Source organism: Arachis ipaensis, chromosome B4, assembly GCF_059453495.1.
Source record: "Arachis ipaensis isolate K30076 ecotype BB chromosome B4, ASM5945349v1, whole genome shotgun sequence".
Lineage (NCBI taxonomy): Eukaryota > Viridiplantae > Streptophyta > Magnoliopsida > Fabales > Fabaceae > Arachis > Arachis ipaensis.
The window spans coordinates 65573853-65584208 of NC_142439.1; the positions used below are offsets into that span (position 1 = coordinate 65573853).

Here is a 10356-nt window from a genome sequence, read left to right on the forward strand (position 1 = left end):
GTATAAAGGATCTCTATTGTTATTATTATTATTTTTCTGTGCCTTCTTCTTTGTCATATGAGCAGGAGCAGGGACAAGAACATTCTTGTGGAAGCAGATCCAGAACCTGAAAGGACTCTGAAGAAAAAATTAAGAGAAGCTAAAATACAACAATCCAGAGATAACCTTTCAGAAATTTTCGAACAGGCAGAGGAGATGGCAGCCGAAAATAATAATAATGTAAGGAAGATGCTTGGTGACTTTACTGCACCTAATTCCAATTTACATGGAAGAAGCATCTCCATTCCTGCCATTGGAGCAAACAACTTTGAGCTGAAACCTCAATTAGTTTCTCTGATGCAGCAGAACTGCAAGTTTCATGGACTTCCATCTGAAGATCCTTTTCAGTTCTTAACTGAATTCTTGCATATATGTGATACTGTTAAGACTAATGGAGTAGATCCTGAAGTCTACAGGCTCATGCTTTTCCCTTTTGCTGTAAGAGACAGAGCTAGATTATGGTTGGACTCTCAACCAAAAGACAGCCTGAACTCTTGGGATAAGCTGGTCACGGCTTTCTTAGCCAAGTACTTTCCTCCTCAAAAGCTGAGCAAGCTTAGAGCTGATGTTCAAACCTTCAGACAGAAAGAAGGTGAATCCCTCTATGAAGCTTGGGAAAGATACAAACAGTTGACCAAAAAGTGTCCCTCTGACATGCTTTCAGAATGGACCATCCTGGATATATTCTATGATGGTTTATCTGAGTTATCAAAGATGTCATTGGATAGCTCTGCAGGTGGATCCATTCACCTAAAGAAAACACCTGCAGAAGCTCAAGAACTCATTGACATGGTTGCTAATAACCAGTTCATGTACACTTCTGAAAGGAATCCTGTGAACAATGGGACGCCTATGAAGAAGGGAGTTATTGAGGTTGATACTCTGAATGCCATATTGGCTCAGAATAAAATATTGACTCAGCAAGTCAATATGATCTCTCAGAGTCTGCATGGAATGCAAGCTGCATCCAACAGTACTCAAGAGGCTTCTTCTGAAGAAGAGGCCTATGATCCTGAGAACCCTGCAATAGCAGAGGTAAATTACTTAGGTGAACCTTATGGAAACACCTATAACTCAACATGGAGAAATCATCCAAATTTCTCATGGAAGGATCAAAAGCCTCAACAAGGCTTTAATAATGGTGGAAGAAACAGGTTTAGCAATAGCAAGCCTTTTCCATCATCAACTCAGCAACAGACAGAGAACTCTGAACAAAATGCTTCTAATTTAGCAAATCTAGTCTCTGATCTATCTAAGGCCACTGTAAGTTTCATGAATGAAATAAGGTCTTCCATTAGAAATCTGGAAGCACAAGTGGGCCAGCTGAGTAAAAGGATCACTGAAATCCCTCCTAGTACTCTCCCAAGCAATACAGAAGAGAACCCAAAAGGAGAGTGCAAGGCCATTGACATAAGCGCCATGGCCGAACCTGTGAGGAGAGGAGAGGACGTGAATCCCAAGGAGGAAGACCTCCTGGGACGTCCAGTGATCAATAAGGAGCTTCCCTCTGAGGAACCAAAGGACTCTGAGGCTCATCTAGAGACCATAGAGATTCCATTGAACCTCCTTATGCCCTTCATGAGCTCTGATGAGTATTCCTCTTCTAAAGAGAATGAGGATGTCACTGAAGAGCAAACTGCCAAGTTTCTTGGTGCAATCATGAAGCTGAATGCCAAATTGTTTGGCATTGATGCTTGGGAAGTTGAACCTCCCTTGTTCATCAATGAACTAAGTGATCTGGATCAACTGACATTGCCTCAGAAGAGACAGGATCCTGGAAAGTTCATAATACCCTGTACCATAGGCACCATGATCTTTAAAGCTCTGTGTGACCTTGGTTCAGGAATAAACCTCATGCCCCTCTCTGTAATAGAGAAACTGGGAATCTATGGGGTGCAAGCTGCTAAAATCTCACTAGAGATGGCAGACAGCTCAAGAAGACAGGCTTATGGACAAGTAGAAGATGTATTAGTAAAGGTTGAGGGCCTTTACATACCTACTGATTTCATAGTCCTGGATACTGGAAAGGAAGAGGATGAATCCATCATCCTAGGAAGACCTTTCCTGGCTATAGCAAGAACTGTGATTGATGTTGACAGAGGTGAAATAGTCCTTCAATGGAATGAGAACTCCCTTGTATTCAAAACTCAAGGATCTCCCTCTGCAACCATGGGGAGGAAGCAGAAAAAGCTTCTCTCCAAGCAGAGTCAACCAGAGCCCCCACAGTCAAACTCTAAGTTTGGTGTTGGGAGGCCACAACCAAACTCTAAGTTTGGTGTTGAACTCCCATATCCAAACTCTAAGTTTGGTGTTGGAGAGTTTCAACAATGCTCTGCACATCTGTGAGGCTCCATGAGAGCCCACTGTCAAGCTATTGACATTAAAGAAGCGCTTGTTGGGAGGCAACCCAATGTTTATCTAATTCTTATTTTTTATTGTTTTTCATGTTTTCTTAGGTTCATGATCATGTGGAGTCACAAAATAAACAAAAAATTCAAAAACGGAATCAAAAACAGCAGAAGAAAAATCACACCCTGGAGGAGCATCTGTCTGGCGTTCAAACGCCAGAACAGAGCATAGTTCTGGCGCTGAACGCCCAGAATGGGAGCATCCTGGCGCTGAACGCCCAAAATGGGCACCAACCTGGCGCTGAACGCCCAGAGTTGTGTGCAAGGGCATTTTGCATGCCTAAATTGGTGCATGTAAATGCCTTAACACCTCAAGATCTGTGGACCTCACAGGATCACCTCAGGATCTGTGGACCCCACAGGATCCCCACCTACCTCCACTCACTCTCTTCTCTCTTCTCAATCATCCTCTATTCCCAATAAACACTCTTCCCTATTAACTCTGTACCACTCACATCCAAACACCCACTTTCCTTCAAAATTCAACATCTCTTTCCCACCCAATCCCACCCATATGGCCGAATACACATCTCCCTCCATCTCCTCCATATCTTCTTCTTATTCTTCTATTCTTTCTTCTTTTGCTCGAGGGCGAGCAACATTCTAAGTTTGGTGTGGTAAAAGCATAGCTTTTTTGTTTTTTCCATAACCATTGATGGCACCTAAGGCCAGAGAAACCTCTAGAAAGAGGAAAGGGAAGACAAAAGCTTCCATCAAGGGTCTATAGCTCAGTGGTAGAACATTTGACTGCAAATCAAGAGATCCCTGAGATACCTCAGGGGATACATTTTCTTCCACACAATTATTGGAAGCAACTAAGGGTGGAACATCAAGAGCACTCCATCATCCTTCATGAAATTAGAGAAGATCTAAAAGCAATGAAGGAGGAGCAGCAAAGACAAGGAAGAGACATAGAAGAGCTCAAGGACATCATTGGTTCCTCAAGAAGGAAACGCCACCATTACTAAGGTGGATTCATTCCTTGTTCTTATTTCTTCTGTTTTTCGTTTTCTATGTTATGTGCTTATCTGTGTTTGTGTCTTCATTACATGATCATTAGTAGTTAGTAACTTTGTCTTAAAGATATGAATGTCCTATAAATCCATCACCTCTCTTAAATGAAAAATATTTTAATTCAAAAGAACAAGAAGTACATGAGTTTCGAATTTATCCTTGAACTTAGTTTAATTATATTGATGTGGTGACAATGCTTCTTGTTTTCTGAATGAATGCTTGAACAGTGCATATGTCTTTTGAAGTTGTTGTTTAAGAATGTTAAATATGTTGGCTCTTGAAAGAATGATGACTAGGAGACATGTTATTTGATAATCTGAAAAATCATAAAAATGATTCTTGAAGCAAGAAAAAGCAGCAAAGAACAAAGCTTGCAGAAAAAAAAAAAAGGGCGAAAAAAAATAGAAAAAAAATAGAAAGAAAAAGAAAAAGCAAGCAGAAAAAGCCAATAACTCTTAAAACCAAAAGGCAAGGGCAAATAAAAAGGATCCCAAGGCTTTGAGCATCAGTGGATAGGAGGGCCTAAAGGAATAAAATCCTGGTCTAAGCGGCTAAACCAAGCTGTCCCTAACCATGTGCTTGTGGCGTGTAGGTGTCAAGTGAAAACTTGAGACTGAGCGGTTAAAGTCAAGGTCCAAAGCAAAAGAAGAGTGTGCTTAAGAACCCTGGACACCTCTAATTGGGGACTTTAGCAAAGCTGAGTCACAATCTGAAAAGGTTCACCCAATTATGTGTCGTGGCATTTATGTATCTGGTGGTAACACTGGAAAACAAAGTGCTTAGGGCCACGGCCAAGACTCATAGAGAAGCTGTGTTCAAGAATCATCATACTGAACTAGGAGAATCAATAACACTATCTGAACTCTGAGTTCCTATAGATGCCAATCATTCTGAACCTCAATGGATAGAGTGAGATGCCAAAACTATTCAAGAGGCAAAAAGCTATAAGTCCCGCTCATATGATTGAAGCTCTGTTTCATTGATAGTTTGGAATTTATAGTATATTCTCTTCTTTTTATCCTATTTGATTTTCAGTTGCTTGGGGACAAGCAACAATTTAAGTTTGGTGTTTTGATGAGCGGATAATTTATACGCTTTTTGACATTGTTTTTAGTATGTTTTTAGTAGGATCTAGTTACTTTTAGGGATGTTTTCATTAGTTTTTATGTTAAATTCACATTTCTGGACTTTACTATGAGTTTGTGTGTTTTTCTGTGATTTCAGGTATTTTCTGGCTGAAATTGAGGGACTTGAGCAGAAATCAGATTCAGAGGTTGAAAAAGGACTGCTGATGCTGTTGGATTCTGACCTCCCTGCACTCAAAGTGGATTCTCTGGAGCTACAGAACTCGAAATGGCGCGCTTCCAATTGCGTTGGAAAGTAGACATCCAGGGCTTTCCAGCAATATATAATAGTCCATACTTTGGCCAAGAATGGACGTCGTAAACTGGCGTTCAACGCCAGCCTTCTGCCCAAATCTGGCGTCCAGCGCCAGAAAAGGATCCAAAACCAGAGTTGAACGCCCAAACTGGCACAGAAACTGGCGTTCAACTCCACAAATGGCCTCTGCAGGTGCAACACTCAGGCTCAGCCCAAACACACACCAAGTGGGCCCCAGAAGTGGATTTATGCATCAATTACTTACTCATGTAAACCCTAATGACTAGTTTATTATAAATAGGACCTTTTACTATTGTATTAGGCATCTTTGAACGCATTGTTCTTAGACCATAGGGGCTGGCCACACGGCCATGCCTGGACCTTCACTTATGTATTTTCATACGGTAGAGTTTCTACACTCCATAGATTAAGGTGTGGAGCTCTGCTGTTCCTCAAAGATTAATGCAAAGTACTACTGTTTTCTATTCAATTCTTCTTATTTCTCTTCTAAGATATCCATTCGCACCCAAGAACGTGATGAAGGTGATGATTATGTGTGACGCTCATCATCCTTCTCCTTTATGAACGCGTGCCTGACAAACACTTCTGTTCTACATTAAATAAGCTAGAATGAATATCTCTTAGATCTCCTAACCAGAATCTTCGTGGCGTAAGCTAGAATGATGGCGGCATTCAAGAGAATCCGGAAGGTCTAAACCTTGTCTGTGGTATTCCGAGTAGGATTCAATGATTGAATGACTGTGACGAGCTCCGAACTCGCGATTGCAGGGCGTTAGTGACAGACGCAAAAGGATAGTAAATCCTATTCCAGCATAATCGAGAACCAACAGATGAATAGCCGTGCCGTGACAGGGTGCGTGAGCATATTATTCACTGAGAGGATAAGATGAAGCCATTGGCAAGGGTGATCCCTCCAGACGATTAGCCGTGCCGTGATAGGGCATTGGATCATTTTCCCGAGAGATGACCGAAAGTAGCCATTGACAGTGGTGATGTATCACATAAAGCCAGCCATGGAAAGGAGTAAGACTGATTGGATGAAGATAGCAGGAAAGCAGAGGTTCAGAGGAACGAAAAGCATCTCCATTCGCTTATCTGAAATTCCTACCAATGAATTACATAAGTATCTCTATCCCTATTTTATTATATAATATTCGAAAACTCCATGATTATTCTATATCCGCCTGACTGAGATTTACAAGGTGACCATAGCTTGCTTCATACCAACAATCTCCGTGGGATTCGACCCTTACTCACGTAAGGTATTACTTGGACGACCCAGTGCACTTGCTGGTTAGTTGTATCGAAGTTGTGACAATTATGAATTAAGATCAGAGCACCAAGCTTTGGAGCCATTACCAGGGATTGTTCGAGCCTGGAGATCACAATTTCGTGCACCACCTTGCCTTTTGGTTTTAAGGGTTATTGGATTTTTGCTCTTGCCTCTTGGTTTTAAGAGCTTTTGGCTTTTTCTACTTGCTTTTTCTTTTTATTTTTTTTCGCTATTTTTTTTCTTTTTTTTTCTGCAAGCTTTGTTCTTTGCTGCTTTTTCTTGCTTCAAGAATCATTTTTATGATTTTTAAGATTATCAAATAACATGTCTCCTTGTCATCATTCTTTCAAGAGCCAACATATTTAACATTCTTAAACAACAACTTCAAAAGACATATGCACTGTTCAAGCATTCATTAAGAAAACAAGAAGCATTGTCACCACATCAATATAATTAAACTAAGTTCAAGGATAACTTCGAAACTCATGTACTTCTTGTTCTTTTGAATTAAAACAGTTTTCATTTAAGAGAGGTGATGGATTCATAGAACATTCATAACTTTAAGACATAGTTACTAACTACTAATGATCATGTAATAAGACACAAACATGGATAAGCACTTAACATTAAGAAAACGAAAAACAGAGAATGTAGGAACAAGGAATGAGTCCACCTTAGTGATGGTGGTGTTTCCTTCTTGAGGAACCAATGATGTCCTTGAGCTCTTCTATGTCTCTTCCTTGTCTTTGTTGCTCCTCCCTCATTGCTTTTTTTGATCTTCTCTAATTTCATGAAGGATGATGGAGTGCTCTTGATGTTCTACCCTTAATTGTCCCATGTTGGAACTTAATTCTCCTAGGGAGGTATTGATTTGCTCCCAAAAATTCTGTGGAGGAGAGTGCATCCCTTGAGGTATCTCAGGGGTTTCTTGATGATGAGCTTCTTCATGTGCCTGTTGAGATCCATGAATGTGCTCTCTTGTTTGCTCCATCATTTTCTTAGTGATGGGCTTGTGAGATGAATCTTTCCATCTCCCATGGCTTAGAGGTGGAAGCAATTGTCTTCCCTTTCCTCTTTCTTGAGGTTTCTCTGGACTTAGGTGCCATTAATGGTTATGGAAAAACCAAAAAAGCTATGTTTTTACCACACCAAACTTAGAATGTTGCTCGCCCTCTAGCAAAAGAAGAAAGAATAGAAGAGGAAGAAGAAGAAGATATGGAGGAGATGGAGGGATGTGTGTATTCGGCCATATGGGTGGGATTGGGTGGGAAAGAGATGTTGAATTTTAAAGGTAGGTAGGTGTATGGATGTGAGTGGTAAATGGAAAACAGAAGGGATGACCATGAATGGAAAGAGAGATGGTGAGGTAGGTGGGGATCCTGTGGGGTCCACAGATCCTGAGGTGTTCAAGGATTTACAACCTTGCACCAAATTTGGGCATGCAAAATGCCCTTGCACACAACTATGGGTGTTCAGCGCCAGATTGGTGCTTGTTCTGGGCATTGAATGCCCATTTGTTGCCCATTTCTGGCGTTGAACGCCAGAACCATGCTTGTTCTGGGCATTCAGCGCCAGCTCTTCTCCAGGGTGCAATTATGGCGTTCAAACGCCCAGATGCTGCCCATTTTGGGCGTTCAGCGCCAGAACCATGCTCTGTTCTGGCGTTGAACATCAGCCAGATGCTTCTTACTGGCGTTTAAACGCCAGTGAGATCCTCCTCCAGGGTGTGATTTTTCTTCTGCTGTTTTTGATTCCGTTTTCAATTTTTATATTTATTTTGTGACTCCACATGATCATGAACCTAATAAAACATGAAAGAACAATAAAATTAGATAAATAAAAATTGGGTTGCCTCCCAACAAGCGCTTCTTTAATGTCAATAGCTTGACAGTGGGCTCTCATGGAGCCTCACAGATGTTCAGAGCATTGTTGAGCCTTCCCAACACCAAACTTAGAGTTTGGATATGGGAGTTCAACACCAAACTTAGAGTTTGGTTGTGGCCTCCCAACACCAAACTTAGAGTTTGACTGTGGGGGCTCTGGTTGACTCTGTTTTGAGAGAAGATTTTTATGCTTCCTCTCCATGTTTACAGAAGGATGACCTCGAGTTTTAAACACAAGGGAGTCCTCATTCAATTGAAGGACTAGTTCACCTCTGTCAACATCAATCACAGCTCTTGCTGTGGCTAGGAAGGGTCTTCCAAGGATGATGGATTCATCCTCATCCTTCCCAGTATCTAGGACTATGAAGTCAGCAGGGATGTAAAGGCCTTCAACCTTTACTAACATGTCCTCTACTTGTCCATAAGCCTATTTTCTTGAATTGTCTGTCATCTCTAATGAGATTTTAGTAGCTTGCACCCCAAAGATTCCCAGTTTCTCTATTACAGAGAGGGGCATGAGGTTTATCCCTGAACCAAGGTCACACAGAGCCTTTTCAAAGATCATGGTGCCTATGGTACAAGAAATTAAGAACTTTTTTGGATCCTGTTTCTTCTGAGGCAATGTCAGTTGATCCAGATCACTCAGTTCATTGGTGAACAAGGGAGGTTTATTTTCCCAAGTCTCAATACCAAATAGTTTAGCATTCAGCTTCATGATTGCACCAAGGTACTTGGTAACTTGCTCCTCAGTAACATCCTCATTCTCTTCAGAAGAGGAATACTCATCAGAGCTCATGAATGGCATAAAGAGGTTTAATGGAATCTCTATGGTCTCTAGATGAGCCTCAGATTCCTTTGGTTCCTCAAAGGGAAACTCTTTATTGATCACTGGGCGTCCCAGGAGGTCTTCCTCACTGGGATTCACGTCCTCCCCTCCCTCTTTGGATTCAGCCATGATGGTTATATCAATGGCCTTGCACTCTCCTTTTGGATTTTCTTCTATATTGCTTGGGAGAGTACTAGGAGGGATTTCAGTGACTCTTTTACTCAGTTGGCCCACTTGTACTTCCAAATTTCTAATGGAGGATCTTGTTTCATTCATGAAACTCCAAATTTCTTCTATATTGACTTACTGAGTCAATATTTTGTTCTGAGCCAATATGGCATTCAGAGTATCAATTTCAAGAACTCCCTTCTTCTGAGGCGTCCCATTACTCACAGGATTCCTCTCAGAAGTGTACATGAACTGGTTATTAGCAACCATGTCAATGAGTTCTTGAGCTTCTGCAGGCATTTTCTTTAAGTGAATGGATCCACCTGCAGAGGTATCTAAGGACATTTTAGCTAATTCAGACAGACCATCATAGAATATGTCCAGGATGGTCCATTCTGAAAGCATGTCAGAAGGACACTTTTTGGTCAGTTCTTTGTATCTCTCCCAAGCTTCATAGAGGGATTCACCTTCTTTCTGTCTGAAGGTTTGAACATCCACTATAAGCTTACTCAGCTTTTGAGGAGGAAAAAACTTGGCTAAGAAAGCCTTGACCAGCTTATCCCAAGAGTTCAGGCTATCCTTAGGTTGAGAGTCCAACCATACTCTAGCTCTGTCTCTTACAGCAAAAGGGAAAAGCATGAGCATGTAGACTTCAGGATCTACTCCATTAGTCTTAACAGTATCACATATCTGCAAGAATTCAGTTAAGAACTGAAAAGGATCTTCAGATGGAAGTCCATGAAACTTGCAGTTCTGCTGCATCAGAGAAACTAATTGAGGTTTCAACTCAAAATTGTTTGCTCCAATGGCAGGAATGGAGATGCTTCTTCCATGTAAATTGGAATTAGGTGCAATAAAGTCACCAAGTATCCTCCTTGCATTATTATTATTTTCGGCTGCCATCTCCTCTTCCTGTTCGAAAATTTCTGTAAGGTTATCTCTGGATTGTTGTATTTTAGCTTCTCTTAGTTTTCTCTTCAGAGTCCTTTCAGGTTCTGGATCTGCTTCAACAAGAATGTTCTTGTCTTTGCTCCTGCTCATATGAAAAAGAAGGAACAGAAAAATAATAATAATAGGGATCCTTTTTACCACAGTATAAAGGTTCCCTTATGTGAGTAGAAGAAAAGAAGAAGAGAAAATCTGAACTCAGAGAGAGAGGGTTCAGATGAGATGTGAATAAATAAATAGAAGGAGATGAGAGGGAAAAAGGATTTTCGAAAATAATTTTTGAAAAAGAGTTAGTGATTTTCGAAAATAGTTTTTGAAAAAGGTTAGTAATTTTTCGAAAATTAAAATAAAAAATTAAAATAATTAGTTAATTAAAAAGAAATTTTGAAAAAGAGG

At 40.7% G+C, this 10356-nt stretch overlaps 2 non-coding genes across 2 annotated transcripts; one reads left to right on the plus strand and one right to left on the minus strand.

Annotated features, from left to right (window-relative positions):
• Positions 1–591: 591 nt before the first annotated feature.
• LOC148567743 (small nucleolar RNA R71) lies at positions 592–699 on the minus strand. The gene has a single exon (XR_015882284.1). It is a non-coding gene; the product is annotated as a small nucleolar RNA R71 (small nucleolar RNA).
• Positions 700–9411: 8712 nt separating this feature from the next.
• LOC148567744 (small nucleolar RNA R71) lies at positions 9412–9519 on the plus strand. The gene has a single exon (XR_015881608.1). It is a non-coding gene; the product is annotated as a small nucleolar RNA R71 (small nucleolar RNA).
• Positions 9520–10356: the final 837 nt, after the last annotated feature.